The following is a 19,327-nucleotide window of genomic DNA, read 5'->3' on the forward strand; positions in this document are numbered from 1 at the left end:
CGGGACCGGCCGACCATCGTGTCATCGTTTGCGAAAGGCGTCAATCGGAGGAAATGGAGGGAAATTAGCGTTTAATGCCCCGTCGACAACGAGGTCGTTAGAGACGGAGCACAAGCTCGGGTTAGGGAAGGAGGGAGAAGGAAAGCCGCCGTGCCCTTTCGAAGGAAGCATCCTGGCATTTGACTAAGAGGCTTTTCTGATCTTGAGGTCCGATTTTTACCTCATTTTAAACATTTTTTTTGAGGAGAAATCAAAAGATTAATTAAACAACGCTTATATCCTTTTATTCATCTATCTTTTATCTGCATTAAAAATTATTTTTTGTCCAAAAATATTAAGGTGTTACTAAACAAAATGTCACCCAAGGTCGTAATGCACGCCATGCACCACTACGTCCGTGGACCAGGTTCAGGTAACTGGATGGTCTGAAATAGACCTGAACAAAAAATTATTAAAATGTGCGAGTATAGCTACGGTCAGAACCTCTGAAAAGTGAAAAAAATGTCATTTTTTCACAAAGTGGCGGCTATTTGAAGAAACGTATGAAAAATCTACTTTTCAAGCGTACATAAAAAATCGATATCTTGAAAATTGTTTAACTTTGAGAGGTTTCGACCATAGTCAGTTCAGTCCTCTACAAAAAATATCTAAAGAGCATTAAAATCGGCCGAGTAGTTTTTCCGGAATCCAAACACCCAGCGAAAAATGTGACTTTTAGGAAGTCGCGTTTAAAGTTTTGGAAAGGGTTTTTGTCGGTTTTTTGGGACTTGCCATCAGGCTGTGAGGCCTGGAGCATCACCGCTTCCTTCCGGGCCGCAGATCTGGCTTCTTTACTGGTCGTAGACGCGCGGTGCCCTGAGTGTACAAGGCGGTGCGCGTTGCGCCTTCTGCAAAATTCGAACGACGTGTTGCCAAGTTGAATGCCTATGACTTCGTTGTCTGTGCGAGTCCCATAAAGCCGTCGTTGAATATAACTGTAGACAACTTGTTTGCAATTTCAGCTACTTCTTTACCGGAATATACGTGTATTGGGAAAAGCTTCCAAACCAGCGAATTTATCGACTCGGTAGAGTTTTGAGTTTTCGCACCAACACATCTTTCCAGTAAATTGTCATTCTATAAGTCTTCGTATACAGGTCTGAATGCCTCCCAGCGTCGTCCGTAGGCGTTCGAAGATGCGGGACTGCCGCTGCGACGATCGTATATTTCGACTATATGCAATCGTTTACGGGCAAATCGGTTTCACCCACATGTTGCCCATAATATAAAGTATCGAAATATGCTTAAAAATAGAATTTTGAAACATTTCGACCAGAAAACCCCCTTATGCTATTAACGGAAATCATGGGAAATCTGAATCAAAGTGGCCGGACTCGGGTTTGAACCGTCGTCCTCGCGAATGCGAGTTCAGTGGGCTAACCACTGCGATACTCGGCTCGGCGGCGTCTTTCTGATGCGGAAAGAGGGAGTCTGTGGTCAGTACACAGCTCTGCCCTCTGTTGTCGGCCTCTCAGGCCTCGGAAAGCTACACCTCACTCAAGTAGCTCCTCAGCTGGCATCACTAGGCTGGGTGCACGCCGCTCCACTCCTCCCACCAAGAAAAAGTTCCAGCTCCGGGAACCGAACCGGAATCCTCAGCATAGAAGCCAGGTGCGCTGGCCACACAGCTACGCAGGCGGACATTAGCGACGTACTTAACATCGAATCCGAGGTTCTCGTTGCCGAAAGAAGTTTGATACGTTGGAAGCGCAATAATGCACGAGAAATGAACCAATGAGAATGTAAAAATTAGAATACTACAAGAAAACAGAGCACTCCTCTCTAACAGAAGTCGACTGTTATCAAACATAGGTCTCAACTTGAGAATACAATTTCTGAAAATGTGCGTCTGGACTACATTGCTAAACAGAAGCGAGTCATAGACGGTGAAAAAATCAGAAAAGAAGAAAATCGAAGCGTTAGATGTGTAGCATTACAGGAAGATAATGAAAATTAAATGGATTAATAACAATAGGAGGAAGGTCTCAACGGAGAAATAATTGAAGACATTGACCTTAAATGCTACTCTTTGATGAAGAGTGTCCTACAGGCCAGGAACTTGCGACAGGCCTCAACAAACCAGTAAAATGACTAGTGATCTCCACCCCATCCCCCTCCCCTCCGCCCCAACCCACACAACACAAAAAGTCCGAAGGCATGTTATTCCAAGATAGAAGTCGGCTGGAACCTTGTGTTTTGTGACAAAAATAAATAGAAATGCGTGTGTAAATATCAAAAATTCCGCTAACAAAAGAAAATAAATGTCTAAAGACTTCGAGAACAACGTGAAACAAGACTACAGAATCAAAAATCAAACCCCTATGTTTGTTAAAGGACGACAGACTGTAAAATGTGTGGTAATTACAAAGCTACCAGCCATAAAACTTGTGTCATGTAAGACAGACCGAGCGAGGTGGCGCAGTGGTTAGCACACTGGACTCGCATTCGGGAGGACGACGGTTCAATCCCGCGTCCGGCCATCCTGATTTAGGTTTCCCGTGATTTCCCTGAAACGCTCCAGGCAAATTCCGGGATGGTTGCTTTGAAAGGGCACGGCCAACTTCCTTTCAGAATGGTTCAAATGGCTCTGAGCACTATGGGACTTACCTTCTGAGGTCATCAGTCCCCTAGAACTTAGAACTACTTAAACCTAACTAACCTAAGAACATCACCACCCATGCCCGAGGCAGGATTCGAAACTGCGACCGTAGCAGTCGCGCTGTTCCAGACTGTAGCGCCTAGAACCGCTCGGCCACCCCGGCCGGCACTTCCTTTCCCATCCTTCCCTAATCCGATGAGACCGATGACCTCGCTGTTTGGTCTCTTGCCCCCAAACAACCCCAACCCTAAGACGGAACAATAAGAGTTCCATTGAGGGCAGCACAAAAAATGCTGAAACATGTTACGGCAAAGAAAATGTAAACGAACGGTGTCTTCTATAAGGTGGAATATCTCTCCAACAGAAATCGTTTTGATAAATCGCTTGTAATGCAACAATCGATCAAAATCGTAGTATTGATACTGAATTTCAACCAGAACGTAATTATTATTGCGGATATTCGCAGCTGTATCCATCGATGTCCATTTCGGCGCGAGCTTTCATCTGCAAAATCAATGTCGCCACGAATGCCCACCTAAACAGTGACTCTGCTGGGTGAAGTAGGAGCCTACCTGTGCACGCGGTGAGTAGATCCGGGTGCCCCGCGGGACCGGCCTCCTGTGTGTGATGGGGCAACGGCAGAGGGCCGGCGCGCCTCGGCCGTACACCTGCGCCCAGCGCGGCACGCAGCACCGAGCCGAACGGCAGAGTGCGGCTTTCGCCGGCCGGCGTTACGCAAAGTGAAGGGCCAGGCGGAACAGCAGGTGGAAGGCAGCGAGGCGAAAGTCCTCCGGGCTGTGCAGATAACATCGCTGAGGCCGCAGCCGTAACCCTCGCCGTACAACAGCCACAATAAATACTGCCCACTGCAAGTCGCTATTGGGACACGCTCCCGGGCGTTCCGCTACCAGCCTCAGACATCTAATGTCCCTAAACCAATATCATTACTGCCGAATCAACGCTGGAGCCCAAAGTAGCTGCAGTTCTAGCAGTTGCTTCTCGCAATTAACAGAAATTAATTTTCAATTGTCGAGGTGAGGGTGCGTTAGATGGTGTACATCGGTGAGAAATCGTCTGCTACTGAAAATCTCCGCAGGGAACTGTATAGTGCATTCCATTGGAACTGAAATAGGAATTCAAAGGTCATCTACCAATCTCATCTCTGGGCCTCGAACATGTCGTTTCTAGGGCAAAGAGTTTTTCACACCACTCTTCCATTCGTAAGAAGTGCTCATACCAGTCGAGTTTATGTTCTTATACCTGTAACTCTTGTCTAATGTCTTCGCTCTTTATTTCAGCGCCGAGCGTACAGTGAACCACGCACTGTGGGAAAACCGGAAAGGAAGAACGTAAAAGCGTATTGTTACACAGGACAAAAAAAATGCGCTCTTCAAAAGACAAGAAATGAGGAGAGAGTCGCTACAGAATCCGCGAGGAAAGCAATACGTGCAAAATGCTGACTGGAAGAAGGGACTAAATGGTAGGACATGTTTTAAGACCTCAGGAAACCACGCCATGGTCTGAGAGGGAGTCGGAGGGGGAAAATATTGTAGGGGAAAGACAAATACAGAACAGTGTTTTGCTTAGGGGAAAGACAAATACAGAACAGTGTTTTGCTTTACGTACTTGTTAGGAGATCTATGGTGATCATTGGCAGACCATTTGAATTATCTAACTTTTTACGAATACGTTGTTGTGGTTTATCACTTACTTCCATTTTTCTGTCCTTTTCGTGTATTCATCGGTTCTTCTGTAGCTACTAAATGGACACTGTACGGGTTTCCCATCGGTAGGTCACATTCGTACATTTCCCTGCACAGAACTAATCCTGGTGTACAATGCACATGGTCTCGCTCACTTGCTGACTCGCCGACAAGGAAGATATCGAGCACGAAGGAATGCAGATGCAGTGCACTTATAGACCAAACCTTGTGGACCGATCTCAACGACTGTGCGGATAGAGTATCTAGAGAACTGCATGAAGAGTAGAGCACTTGCAGCGACGAGCACAGGCGACAAATAATTCCAAGAGGAATACTAGCGAGAGAAATGACTACAGTATCGGTAGCAGATCAGATAACAGAGGCACAGGCGAAGACAGAGAAAGACAGAATAAGACTAGAAGGATAGTCAGCGAAGTGTCACGAAAACAAGTGCTAATAAGACGTTAATACTAGATATGTAAATTAACCTAACGTAGATTTAGAATCACTCCACATGAGGGGTGAGACGCTCAAAGTACTGCTGAGGCTCTCGCCCTCGGATGACGAACAGTAGTAGAAGACCGGATGGAAGCTGTCCAAGAGCGATAGGCTAGATGACTTTCTCAGGCACTCCCTCCTGGACAGAATTGGCGCTAGCGTTCTATAAATCTAAACTCTTTTCTATCTTATTAATATGAAAACTGTTAATTTTAACCCTTCATTTCGCAACATCACTCTCAAGCAGTATCAAAATTACATAATGTTTCCTGCAACATGTTTTAAGTTTCGTCGTTGGATGGGCAATGGTACTTGCAAGCAACATTTAAGCTGTCACACAGAGCGATATTCTGTTGTCTCTGACGAAAAGTTTGTGAATAGCGTGCATATTCAGCAGACAACGTGCAAGGTTATGTGAGCGTCAGTTACAAGTGTAGCAGTTTCTTTCGATTCTGTGGCGCTGTATTTTAATGTGCAACGAAGACTTCTTGTTTATGGAAAGAGGAAGTCTTGAAGGTGACTTATTACACTAATGTGTTAGCGACTTCTTACCTGGGACATTGCAAATGGACTTATCTTTTCTGGGAAGAGGAGGCGTGGCGTTGAGTATTAGATTGACAACAAGACTGGAAGAAGAATAAAACAGTGGCCCCTGGCCAGTGAATGAAATATAAAGTTGGCCCGAGTATATGCCAAAAGCGAAGATACAGACTTTGCCCTGATATATAGTCGACTGTAAAATGAGGAAAATGTGGAATTGTTTTAAGACATTTCACATGCAATAGTTCAAAACGCAACCATTTTTTCAGCCACAAGTACAACACTTAGTACTTTTATTAAAGCATCCACGGATTTTTTGTGGGCAATAATACTTACATGTTACATACCGTCGTTTGAAACAATGTATATAAAATTGTTCACATATATACCTCTAATTTAAGTAACGTAATGCTTTTTCTTCGCGATATTTCTGTTTGTGCCAAATAAAGGGTTAAGTATTTCCGTTTCCCAATTAGTTTTACAAGTATTTAAAGTTGCAAGAGTGTCAGACTATGCTGAAACAATAAGTTCATAATCTGTACATGTACAATTTCACATTGAGAAAACACGATCTGTCTTGGTAACACCGAGGCAGGCCATTTGCACATGGCAGCAAATGAAATAAAATAAAAAATTACAAGTCCACATCGTCCACACGTCGCAGGGAAACGCTTTTGGTACCACGTAAGGCCCTATTAATCCATCGCCAAGTACGCCTGCCGATACAATGATTGTGAATCGGTATTGATGCCCTCTTTCCTGAACTGCTTGGGGATTTACATCTCCCAATACAAGCTGGTTATGGAAATTCACATCACCATCTCTTGTGAACCCTGCCTCATCGATAAATAAAATCTTGGCGAACAGAGGATCTGCGGCACACTTCTGCAGCGGGCATTGACAGAGCCGCCGTCTGCCGTGAGGAGCCTGTGGCCTTAGGGCCTGAACACGCTGTAGATGATGTGGGTACAGAAGTTGTTCATGAAGTACCCCCAGATAGTAGAGACACGCCTTCTGTTGCTGCTAATCGTCGCACACTGCTCCCACGGGTTTCTTCCACCGAACGTAGCGCACGCTCCTCCATGTCAGGCGTGTGGACTGTCCCTCAGATGCTGTAAAAGTCTGCCAAACACGCTATCAGGGGTCAGTGTCCGCTGTGGATATCTTTTAGCACAGAAGACACGGGCTCGCAGGCTACGTCCATTTGCTAAACCACAGTAGAATATCGTTTCCGCCATTTCACTTGTCGAGTAGAGGCTTCCATTGCTAACAAGTGGTGGAAGAGAGAAAATGTAAATGTACAATATCATCGAGCCCGCCCGGTTGGCCGTGAGGTAGAACGCACGGCTTTCCGGACTGGAAAGGAGTGCCTAGTCCCCGGCACGAGTCCGCCCGGCCAGTCTGTGGACGGTTTTTAGGCGACTTTCCATCTGCCTCGGCGAATGCGGGCTGGTTCCCCTTGTTCCGCCTCAGTTACACTCTGTCGGCGATTGCTGCGCAGACAAGTTCTCCATGTACGCGTACACCAAGGGGCTACACTCGTCTGGCGTGAGACGTTCCCTGGGGGGAGGGGGGGGGGGGCACCGGAGGCCGAAGAGCACAATAACCCTGGGTTCGATGTGGACTGCGGTAGTCGTCATGGGGTTGTGGACCACTGCTGCTGCGGCGGGGACGGAGCCTCTCCGTCGTTTCTAGGTCCCCGGTTAACATACATACGTACGAACAGCGCAGTAATAGGAAACACATACGTGAATCCGCGTTTGGAAGAAGGTAAAACACTATGATACATACCCATAGTTGACAGTACTGTAGCCTGCCGAAGTGGCCGACCAGTTCTAGGCGCTTCAGTCCGGAACCGCGCGACCGCTACGGTCGCAGGTTCGTATCCTGCCTCGGGCATGGATGTGTGTGATGTCCTTAGGTTAGTTAGGTGTAAGTAGTTCTAAGTTCTAGGGGACTGATGACCTCAAGTGTTAAGTCCCATAGTGGTCAGAGCCATTTGAACCATTTGACAGTACTGTACAATAATGCACATAAACGCGACGGAAACTGGCGTAGCTTATAAAAAGGCTTGAACCACAGAACTGGCTGCAGACCATCTAATGGTGGCTGGAGTACTGTGAGTAAGACATCCCAATATCCTGCCGACCCATTTGACGGAGCGCCAATGCAACGACTGTGCTAATATTCACAACCAGGCGTCGCGCAGCCCTTCTTATAAACATGTGTTTATCTCTGATAGTACACGTTTCCGGAACCGTGTTTACTGGACTTATGTTTCTTGTTTTGGTGAGTACTACCACCTTACCACCTCTTCTTCTTTTTATTCTTCTTCTTTTTACACCAGTGTCCTGACTGTCTGACTCATCATCGTCCGGCCCCAACCGCTATTGATAGAAATTTGAAAAATGGAGAGAGTGTTGATTTTGCATTGTAGGCGTCATTTAAGAAGGTTTTTTCGAAGTCCATCCCTAACGGGATGAAATGGGGGATGAAATATTTTATGAACTATTCCATTATGCAAGTAATTTCAAAGCTAAAGCTATGAAGCCTTGTATTTAGCTTCTCTGTTAGAAATTTAAAAAAGTACGTGTTTCACTGTTTTTGGAAATTGAGCGCCTATGATGGTGAAGTAGGGAATGAAAATTCTTAAGAAAACATTTCGTTATATTAAAAAAATTTTAAAGCTAAATCTATGACGATTGGTCTATGACTTCTTGGCTAGATATAAGGAAATATTTGTTGTGGGAGGAAAGGTTTTTATGGAAATATCACCAGAATAACCCAAAGTACGTGATTAGTAAAAACCTTGGACTCCAGCGACCAGAATCGCTTTCCGGTCAGAATTGCATTCGGAAAAGACCATGGTTCTATGGCCTTAATTAGCATGAAAAGTTTAGAGCAACTTAAAAATTCGATTAAAGGAAAACCAGAAAACAAAAAAGTCTGTGCAGATCAGATAGTGATTTACAGTCTACATGAGCTTAGCGGCGGGCGCTAAGTTAGAGTATATTTTGAACACGTTTAGGAAAGTATTCCGCGTGGAGTACAGCTCGCGCAGGATACAGTGGACGATGCACAGTGAACAGTTTTCGTCCAAAGCGCTGGACGAGTTCATTCGTTTGTTCAGCAGGGGAGGCCGATATGTGTTTGGCACCTTTTGGCCGGTCAGCGATAACAGAATCCACGCGCACCCTGCAATCTTTCTCAAGCGATTTTACAGAAACTATGAAAGGTCTCTGTTGGATTCCTTTCATGTTAATTTCTTAAATCTGTTGTCATTTACGGCATAAATTCCTCTTCTAAATTTACTGTGGTGTTCCTGACTATCTGGGAGGAGACTGAGCAGTGAAACGTGTTACTTTTACACATAAACAAGAACGATCTGTCACACTACAGTTTATATGTAATTCATGTCACACAGTCTCATACGGAACCTACATCCGCTTTCTTTTATATACTGTATATGATAAGATACTGTCTTCCCCCTTCCCTTCTGTGTGAGAGGATGAATGAGCAAATGAATTTCTAGTTGCATGCTGGATGGTAGCAGACAAGCCTGTCTGCTAGAGAACAGTAGGACCAACGTCGGAATAGGTAGCTACGCTTTCTAAAAGCAAAGAGGTTTCTATCCTTAGTATGGTCCTGTCCGTCCCTTGTCATGTTGGTATAGGAAGCTGCCTCTCTGGCCACTTCCGTTTGTATTTGTGAGCCACCCTCAGGAAGGGACCAGGTCAGTCTGTCCGCGGCGAGCGTCTGAAGTGGTAAGATCTCCGGCTAAGCGCATGTCTGCTAAGTCCGTAGGACAATGGATTTCCTAAGTTCAGCCTAACTGAAAATTTAATCACCTTTATTTCAGGTTTAGCTCTAAAATATCTAATGTTATCTTAAATTGCTACGCAGTGTAATTCGAGTGTGAAGCTCAGAATATATTCCGGTAGTTGCTTTGTCACTACTTTGTGAGTAAAGTGGAACCACGTGTTGATCAGTAACTCTAACTAGCATCATCAATCTTCAATGCGAATGTGCGTGAGATTATAAAGTCTCGTCTTGACAATATTTTTCAATATAGCAACTTTTCTTTATGTTCAACCCACGTGGGGTGTACTTTGTGAGACCAGTACCACGTGCTTATACAATTGTTTGACCCATCAGGTTAATAGTAAGACGATAGTAACCAGTTCGAAGTTTTTCTTTTGTAAATTGCTTTTCGATCTAATTTATTTTAATTATCAAAATTATTGTGGAGTTACACGCTTTGTGTAAACCAAGTTGACCACGTGTAGCATGTGGTGTAATCATCAAAGTAGCCCTCAGCTATTTTTTTCGGGAAGATTTCACAGAGAGTTAGTATGAATTTAGTATACCAGTGAGTGGTAATTACATGACGGACAGGATTGTGCTACGAACGTAACTTCTTTGGGTGAAAATTGAATCGGTTGGTTGTGGTTAATTTCCACTTGCATATGTTTCAACGTTCTTCGTGTGTTATTTTATGAATGCAGTGTTGTATGCAGTCTCCCAATCTTGGCTCCATATTTGATGTGTTCCGTAAGATTAGAAACTCACATTTTCACAATCCTAAACAAGGCACCAGTTATGAATCAAGTTTAATATGCTGAAATTTTAAATATTAAAATAAATGTCCAAATATAAACTGATTTATTTCTTTTTATTTAAATTTTCTTTTATATATATATATCACTGGTTGTCGTATGACTATTAAAAGATTATAATTAATGTTAGTCTGGTTGGGAATTTGGTAAGCTAGACTGGATACCTGGTGAAACAGTTGCGCAGTAATGCAAGGTTAACTTCCCCAGACGGCTCACAGCTTTTAACCCGCTTTTACTATCTTGAATATCAGCACCGCTTACACCTCAAATTAAAGCGACAACATTACAACTATTCGGTAAAAAAAAATCGTTTTTGCTTTACTTATAAGTTTATATGTCAGCTTCATTATGATGCGTCCAGAATTTCATTAATGGTCATAGTTATTATGATATTTACATGAAAGTAAGACAGTGGCCGAAATCCGGAAAAGTGCGCAGTGAAAAACAGAGGTCACTGTGATTTTGCGTTTGGTGCATATTACATAATATGTTGTTGCGTATGAAATTTAGCCAACATATTGAATTTTTCTTAGGCTTGGGTAGATACGATGTAACACACTCATTTGCGATCGCGCCGCGCCAGAGATAAGGCCAGAGTGAAATGTCCACAACATCCCTCATATCTGATAAACGGTATCAGATATCGAAACGTGATTTTGGAAAATGACAACACGCAAAGACGAGAGTATTTTACCATATCGCCATTACGTAAAACTTCATAATCTACCGTGTTATTCCACTGACTACATACTTTTTCGGTGAAAGAATGTAATTTTTAACAGCCATCGATAGCTGGTGAAATGTGAAATGCTATGGATTTTGGTATAACATATATGAAGACAGTGCACTTTTTTTGTAACAAAGCTGTCCTTTTTAACCTTCCTCACTTAATAAATCACTGTTTCAGAACTCTCTCGCAATTGTTTCTGCGCAACTTGTTAGCGAGGTAAGGCCGGCCGAAGTGGCCGTGCGCTTAAAGGCGCTGCAGTCTGGAACCGCAAGACCGCTACGGTCGCAGGTTCGAATCCTGCCTCGGGCATGGATGTTTGTGATGTCCTTAGGTTAGTTAGGTTTAACTAGTTCTAAGTTCTAGGGGACTAATGACCTCAGCAGTTGAGTCCCATAGTGCTCAGAGCCATTTGAACCATTAGCGAGGTAAGACAGCGTCAACTCCGCTCTATTTTGGTAAAGGAAGCAAATTTTGACATGACAGGCAGAGAAATTTGTAGGTTTTACTCAAAATTTCCCATTCAGGACGTTTCTCTGGAAGTTATAAATGGTTAACTAGCCAGGCGAAAACAAATGACTGCATTTTCAGTGAAATTCTTTTTCGATAGTAACGAAAGCAGAGGTGACGGCAGATCATCTTGAATGATCAGCATACAAATGTGGGAGTGGAGGTTGTAATCTCCTCCCTCCTTCCTTATTCCATCTATTGGTCACATTTGTCTTTTATGAAGATTTGAGAGGAGCAAGGATTGCAATAAACTTTCTAGTTTACTTAGCTTTTCATGTAGATTTGACTCCAGTTCTTCTTGCCTAGGGTTTGATGCTTGAAGCTGAAAAGGTCACGTTTTAGGTTCTCATGGTTGGATTGATCTAAATAAATTTGAAGATTGTTGTTGCAGAATTTTTGTTTTCCTCACAATTTAGTATATCATACAGTCTTTTGATATTTCACATTAACAAAGCCGCAATTACATTGTTCGCACAAAATACAAAAATACGTCCGATCACATCAGAGGCATGCATACGACTCTCACACTCTGCATAAATAACCATATTCCATACGATTTACAAACTTAACAAATGAATTTCTTCTTGTTTCTGTTATATTATTAATTTCGATTATTATTTCACAAATGAATCCAGAAATAAATATAGTAAACAGTGCAGTATTGCGTGATTAACAATAGAAATTTTAAGTGTGCCAATATTTTCTAATTTTAAATGTTTCTAAGAAAATGATTTTAACTGTACATTCAGAACTAGTACTTAACGAATATAACACCGAGACTAAAACATGTTATTAAGTAATTCATTTTCATAAATTTTAGCTTAATACATAAGGTACTGTGTATAAAATTATATGAAAGTTTTCAGAAAAGCAACTGAGATATTATTGACCTGTCCAAAATTTGAAGAATAATACTGATATCGACAAGTACTGTTGAGAAAAAGTAATGCTAGAGGAGGAGGATGTCGTGTTACAAGGTGCCGAACTTGATATTTACAAAAAATGTGAGCGTTGGCTTCAGTCTAGAACGGCCCTTCCCCTCCAGCGCTCGGTATTTCCCCTACAGCGCCCTGAGGGATCCCCCAGCCGACTGCACATGTAGCGGCCACAGCATTTTACGCGGGCTGTACGGGGATGTTTTCAGCTGGTGATGTCCTGGCGCGGACGAGAGCACCCGGTGCGCAGAGTCTGACAGGAATGGGTAGCGGCGCACCTAGCCGGCCCTCGGCCGCTGCCCGGCGCTGGCCGCAGCGGCGCACCGCATCGCATTGCCTCGCGGCTGTCCGGCTGTCGGCCAGGAATCCGGGCCAAGGTAGGCCGACGACCCGCGGCTGCGCGCAGCGGCAGACGGGCCGCAGGTGCGCTGCTCTTCCTGGTCCAGCGGCGCGGCTCGCTGTTGCACAGGAGGCGGGCGAGCTGCCGCTGCACGCCGCGCCGCAGTCTGCGCACTCTGCCGCTGCGGCGCTCACTATCGTGTCGGTCAGCTGAGTGACTCCGACAGTAAAACCGGCTTGCGAGTAAAGTCCGCTTTACACCGGATCGAATGCAAACTGGGGTGAATTCTCTCTGGTAAAAATGCTAGGCGAGCGAGTGCGAAATGCATCTACTATATCAATTTATGGATGTCCATCCTATTGCGTACGCGCAGGACTTCAACTAATGATATACCGGGTGATCAAAAAGTCAATATAAATTTGAAAACTTAATAAACCACGGAATAATGTAGATAGGGAGGTAAAAATTGACACTGCTTGGAATGACATGGCGTTTTATTAGAACAAAAAAAAAAAAAAAGTACTGCTAGACGTGTGAAAGATCTCTTGCGCTCTTCGTTTGGTGATGGTCGCGTGCTCAGCCGCCACTTTCGTCATGCTTGGCCTCCCAGGTCCCCAGACCTCAGTCCGTGCGATTATTGGCTTTGGGGTTACCTGAAGTCGCAAGTGTATCGTGATCGACCGACATCTCTAGGGATGCTGAAAGACAACATCCGACGCCAATGCCCCACCATAACTCCGGACATGCTTTACAGTGCTGTTCACAACATTATTCTTCGGCTACAGCTATTGTTGAGGAATGATGGTCGACATATTGAGCATTTCCTGTAAAGAACATCATCTTTGCTTTGTCTTACTCTGTTATGCTAATTATTGCTATTCTGATCAGTTTAAGCGCCATCTGTCGAACAGTTTTTGAACGTTTGCATTTTTTTGGTTCTAATAAAACCCCATCTCATTCCAAGCATGTATGTCAATCTGTACCTCTCTATCTACATTATTCCGTGATTTATTCAGTTTTCAAATTTATACTGACTTTTTGATCACCCAGTACACTGAAGAACCAAAGAAACTGGTACACCTGCCTAATATCGTGTAGGGCACTCGCGAGCACCCTGAAGTGCCGAAGCAGGATGTCGCCATGGACTCGAGTAATGTCTGAAGTAGTGCTGGAGACAACTGACACCATTAATCCTACAGGGCTGTCCATAAATCCGCAAGAGTACGAGGGGGTGGAGATCTCTTCTGAACAGCACGTTCCAAGGCATTCCAGATTGCTCAATAACGGGGAGTCTGGTGGGAAGCGGAAGTGTGTTCCTGGACCCACTCTGTAGCAATTCTAGACGTCTTGGGTGTCTCATTGTAGTGCAGGGATTGCGCTAATCCGTCGGAATGCACAATGAACGTGAATGCCTGCGTTGCCAAGTGGCGACTCGAAAAATTGATGTACTCGGAAAACAAATGGTTCAAATGGCTCTGAGCACTATGGGACTCAACTGCTGAGGTCATTACTCCCCTAGAACTTAGAACTAGTTAAACCTAACTAACTTAAGGACATCACAAACATCCATGCCCGAGGCAGGATTCGAACCTGCGACCGTAGCGGTCTTGCGGTTCCAGACTGCAGCGCCTTTAACCGCACGGCCACTTCGGCCAGCAGCTCATTCAGAAGAGGACAGTGATACAAAGCGGGCGTACTATTATTAAAGGGACCGACGTGGAACACATGTTTTCTTCATGTCCTATCTTACAGTTATACCACACCAGAGGTTACTGACATATGGTAGCATACAGAAGTTGTTTTTTCCTCGTCCCATTTGGGGTTGGAATAGGAAAAGGAATGACTTATGATGGTATAAGGTTCCCCTTTTCCATGCAGTGTGTGGTGCTTGCAAGGTATGTTGATGCGGGTTTACATGTAGGCTTACTGTGTGGAAGGTCGTGAAACATGTATTATCGAGCCATCTGTTTCGTAAGTTGCAAAACGATAATACGTATGGAGCGACTGTTGGAAGCCGACCTGGGAGAAGATCTGTTTGAGTTCCGGCGAAAAGCAGGAACACATGAGGCAGTACTGACCTTAAGGTTCTTTATTAGATTATAGACTGAAGAAAGGCAAACTGCATTTACAGCATTCATAGTTTCAGAAAAAGCTTCTGACGGGGTGGACTAGAAACGTTGTTTAATATTTTGAACTTATTGTGCAAACCGTTATTTACAACTTGTACAGAAACCACAATACATATACGGCCCAAGAACTTGAAAGGGAAGGCGTTGACTGAGAAAGGAGTGAGAGGTTGCGGAACGTTGCTCTCATCCGTGCGCCGGAGCTTCCGCAGCGTCCGCACTGTGCGGCACGTGGGAGAAAATTAGCACACGTGTTACGCCGCCGCTGTAACTAGAAACGTTCACTGGCGAATCCCGATTAATTCTCTGATCTGTTGTATTGTGTGTCACCGACATGATACGTGAGTTGGAGTGGCAGTCATTAAAACAAAGGCGTTTGTCGTTGCTGCAGGCTTTTTTCGCGAAATTTCAATCACCTGCTTTTTCCGAAGGCGAAAATATTTTGTTGGCGCCCTCCTACACAGGGGAAATGATCATTGTATTAAGATAAGAGAAATAAGAGTTAGGACAAGAAAACTGAAGTGTTCGTTTTTCCCTGTGCGCCGGCCGATGTGGCCGAGCGGTTCTAGGCGCTTTAGTCTGGCACCGCGCGACCGCTACGGTCGCAGGTTCTAATTCTGCCTCGGGCTTGGATGTGTGTAATGTCCTTAGGTTAGTTAGGTTTAAGTAGTTCTAAGTTCTAGGGGATTGATGACCTCAGATGTTAAGTCCCATAGTGCTCAGAGCCATTTATTCCCCTATGCGCTGTTCAAGAGTGGAACGGTAGAGAAATAGTTTGAGAGCGGTTCGATGAACCCTCTGCCTGGTACTAAAATGTGAATTGCAGAGTAATCATGTAGATGCAGATGTAGACGATAGTCGGACGATCAAGTTTGTTGGTAATACGATCACCCTGCAGGAGCTATATAATATATGTTTATAAATTGAACGCGTTTCTCTTGCTGCAAACAGCATCTTTAATATCCATAAGCGTTTCAGAAACAAAAGCAAAACGAAGATAATGGAATGTAGTCAAATTAAATCGTGTTATGCTGAGGGAATTAGATTAGGAAGTGAGACACTTCAAGTAGTAAAGGAGTTTTGCTATTTGCGGAGCAAAATAACTGGTGATGGTCGAAGTAGAGAGGATATAAAATGTAGACTGGCAATGGCAAGGAAAGCGTTTCTGAAGAAGAATTTGTTAACATCGAGTATAGATTTAAGTTTCAGGAAGTAGTTTCTGAAATTATTTGTATGGAGTGTAGCCATGTATGGATGTGAAACATGGACGATAAATAGTTTAGACAAGAGGAGAACAGAAGCTTTCGAAATGTGGTGCTACAGAAGAATGCTGAAGATTAGATGCGTAGATCACATAACTAATGAGGAGGTACTGAACAGAATTGGGGAGAAGAGAAATTTGTTACTAAAAGAATGGATCGGTTGGTAGGACATGTTCTGAGGCATCAAGGAATCACCAATTTAGTATTGGAGGACAACGTGGAGGGTAAAAATCGCAGAGGGAGACCAAGAGATAAATACACTAAGCAGATTGAGAAGGATGTGGGTTACAGTAGGTACTGGGAGATGAAGAAGCTTGCACAGAATAGAGTAGCCTGGAGAGCTGCATTAAACCAGTCTCTGGACTGAAGACCACAACAACAACAACAACAACAACAAGCGTTGCAGTTTTCCTGTGCAAGATATCACCACCGGATTTCTTCTAGAATAATATACCCATTTGGTTTTACGTCAACTATAGATTTGAAACTTCGAGGATGGGCGAGAAATAACTGTGAATAACATTGTATTTACATGAAAATTATTAACTATCGCTACTTTTCTACAGCGAACACACGACGAGTAAAAAGAGCGTGAAACTAATTAATTGTCACGTAAAATTATCACACCAGAAGAATTCCACGATGCTGCTTACTCTAAAACAAGGTCTTTCATCGCAAAATGCATTAAATTTTTTGCTGAGCCAAACTAAAGGGACATGTAACTTTGGAAAAACTATAAAATGGTTCTGAGCACTATGGGACTCAACTGCTAAGGTCATTATTCCCCTAGAACTTAGAACTAGTTAAACCTAACTAACCTAAGGACATCACAAACATCCATGCCCGAGGCAGGATTCGAACCTGCGACCGTAGCGGTCCTGCGGTTCCAGACTGCAGCGCCTTTAACCGCACGGCCACTTCGGCCGGCGAAAAACTATATTTTCTTCGGGCCACGACATGGGAGGGAGCTGCGCGGCAGCCTTCTCCGGTCACAGGCGGTTCCAGAAATAGTCACTCGCATGAATAAAACACGTTGACGTTAATTATTAATTAAACAGTTTTGAAAAAGAAAATATTCGAGACGAATATACGGTGAAACGCCAAACATGCTGGTTTAATCATGCGTATTCAAATACAGAGATATATAAACAGGCAGAATGCGGCGCTGCGTTAGGCAAAGCCTATGTAAGACAAGTGTCTTGCGTAGTTGTTAGATCGGTTACTGCTGCTACAATGGCAGGTTATCAAGACTTAAGTGAGTTTGAACGTGGTGCTATAGTCAGCGCACGACCGATGGGACTCAGCATCTCCGAAGTAGCGATGAAGTGGGGATTTTCCCGTACGACTATTCCACGAGTGTACCGTGAATATCGGGAATCCTGTAAAACATCAAATCTCCATCATCGATGCGGCCGGAAAAAGATCCTGCAAGAACGGAACCAACGACAACTGAACACAATTATTCAACGTGACTGAAGTGCAACCGTTCCGCAAATTGCTGCAGATTTCAGTACTGGGCCATTAACAAGTTCAAAATGGCTCTGAGCACTATGGGACCTAACTTCTGTGGTCATCAGTCCCCTAGAACTTAGAACTACTTAAACCTAACTAACCTAAGGACATCACACACATCCATGCCCGAGGCAGGATTCGAACCTGCGACCGTAGCAGTCCCGCGGTTCCGGACTGCGCGCATAGAACCACTAGACCACCGCTGCCGGCCATTAACAAGTGTCAGCGTGCGAACCATTCAACAAAACGTCATCGATATGGCCTTTCGGAGTTCGGAGGCGAAGGTCCACTCGTGTACCCTTGCTGACATCACGACACAAAGCTTTCCGCCTCGCCTGGGCCCGTCAACATAGACATTGGACTGTTGATGACTGGAAACAGGTTGCCTGATCGGACGAGTATCGTTTCAAATTGTATCGAGCGGGTGGGCGTGTACAGGATTGGAGACAACGTCATGAACCCACGGACCCTGCATGCCAGCTGGGAACTTTTCAAGCTGATGGAGGCTCTGTAATGGTGTGGGGCGTATGCAGTTGGAGCGATATGGGACCGCTGATCCCTCGTAATCTTACGGATTTATGGACAGTCCTGCAGGATTCATGTGTCAGTTCCCTCCAGCACTACTTCAGACATTAGTCGAGTCCATGCCACGTCGTGTTGCGGCAGATCTGCGTGCTCGCGGGGGCCCTACACGATATCAGGTAGACGTACCACTTTCTTTGACTCTTCAGTATATGAAAGTTTTATTTTGAACGTGCTGACAGCAAGTTAGTTTATAAAACCGCCGACAGGGGTGTCACCGAAAATGGTTGCTGAAAACGACGGTGAATCTGGCACAGTAAATTAATTTCTGTGCTAGAATTTGCCCATTATTAATAGGTAGTCTGTGTCTAAAGGACCTTCCGTGACAAGTTCCACAAGACACCACGAGTTTACAACAGGACAGTGAAGAGGATTGCTGCTTGTGGGAAGCGAAACGTTCGGGCCGACCGGACGTGTCAGAACAGGCAGTGGGTTGTGTGAGGGACGTGTTGTAAAGCCCACAGAGCTGACCTATCGAGCTGGTGCACAATTAACATCTCTCAGCCAACAGCGTGGAAAAATGCTTCGTGGGCGATTAAGAGCTAACCTGACTAACCTAAGGACATCACACACATCCATGCCCGAGGCAGGATTCGAACCTGCGACTGTGACGGTCGCACGGTTCCAGACTGAAGCGCCTAGAAGCGCTCGGCCACAGCGGCCGGCCCCGAATGCGAGTCCAGTGTGCTAACCACTGCGCCATCTCCCTCGGTGTCACTCTTAATATTTTGGCTCGCGTGTGGACGCAATTTGACTGCCGGTTAGATGTGTGCTATGTGACGAAGGATGGACACAGAGAAAATTTATAAGCATTGTAAACTTCAAGAATTTGTCTTTCATATGCTGCATCATTTGTTACGTAGTTCTTGGACATTTATCTCTACTGATTTTTTGAAACGTTTCATGTATTTTATAATGACCCTGTATATGGTGTGTTTCGAACTCTTAATCGTGGTAAGATAATTGACAGCCACACTTCGGAGGTTGAATTCTTCCTGGTGGTAAAGGTAGAGAAATACTCAGTGTAGTAGATAGGCTTATTACAAAGCAGTTAATTCGCTTAGCACGATCGAATTGGATGTCTGTGGGTTTACTGCGGGAGCCATTGAATTACAACAGGTTCATCGTCAACTTCGTGCGTAAATACGCGGGTCTATGAGTTATTATTAAAGAAATGACAGAGATTTTGCGACATTTTTCTAACTTATTCACCTAGCATTTACGTACTACTTGAGTGGATATGCAGGAAGATGTTTCCTAAATGAAAGATTTCAGAAACAGCTGCAACCAGTCGCCTTTTGTGATGGTTCAATTTCTATTATACCGCGACCTGTTTCG

The 19,327-nt window shown here is 44.3% G+C and overlaps 1 protein-coding gene across 1 annotated transcript in view; it reads right to left on the reverse strand.

Moving 5' to 3' along the window:
* The window catches only part of LOC124596333 (BMP-binding endothelial regulator protein), a 694,738-nt gene that overhangs the window by 166,540 nt on the left and 508,871 nt on the right, over positions 1-19,327 (reverse strand). The gene's annotated exons all lie outside the window — the stretch shown is intronic.

The sequence above is a fragment of the Schistocerca americana genome, chromosome 2 (assembly GCF_021461395.2).
Source record: "Schistocerca americana isolate TAMUIC-IGC-003095 chromosome 2, iqSchAmer2.1, whole genome shotgun sequence".
NCBI lineage: Eukaryota > Metazoa > Arthropoda > Insecta > Orthoptera > Acrididae > Schistocerca > Schistocerca americana.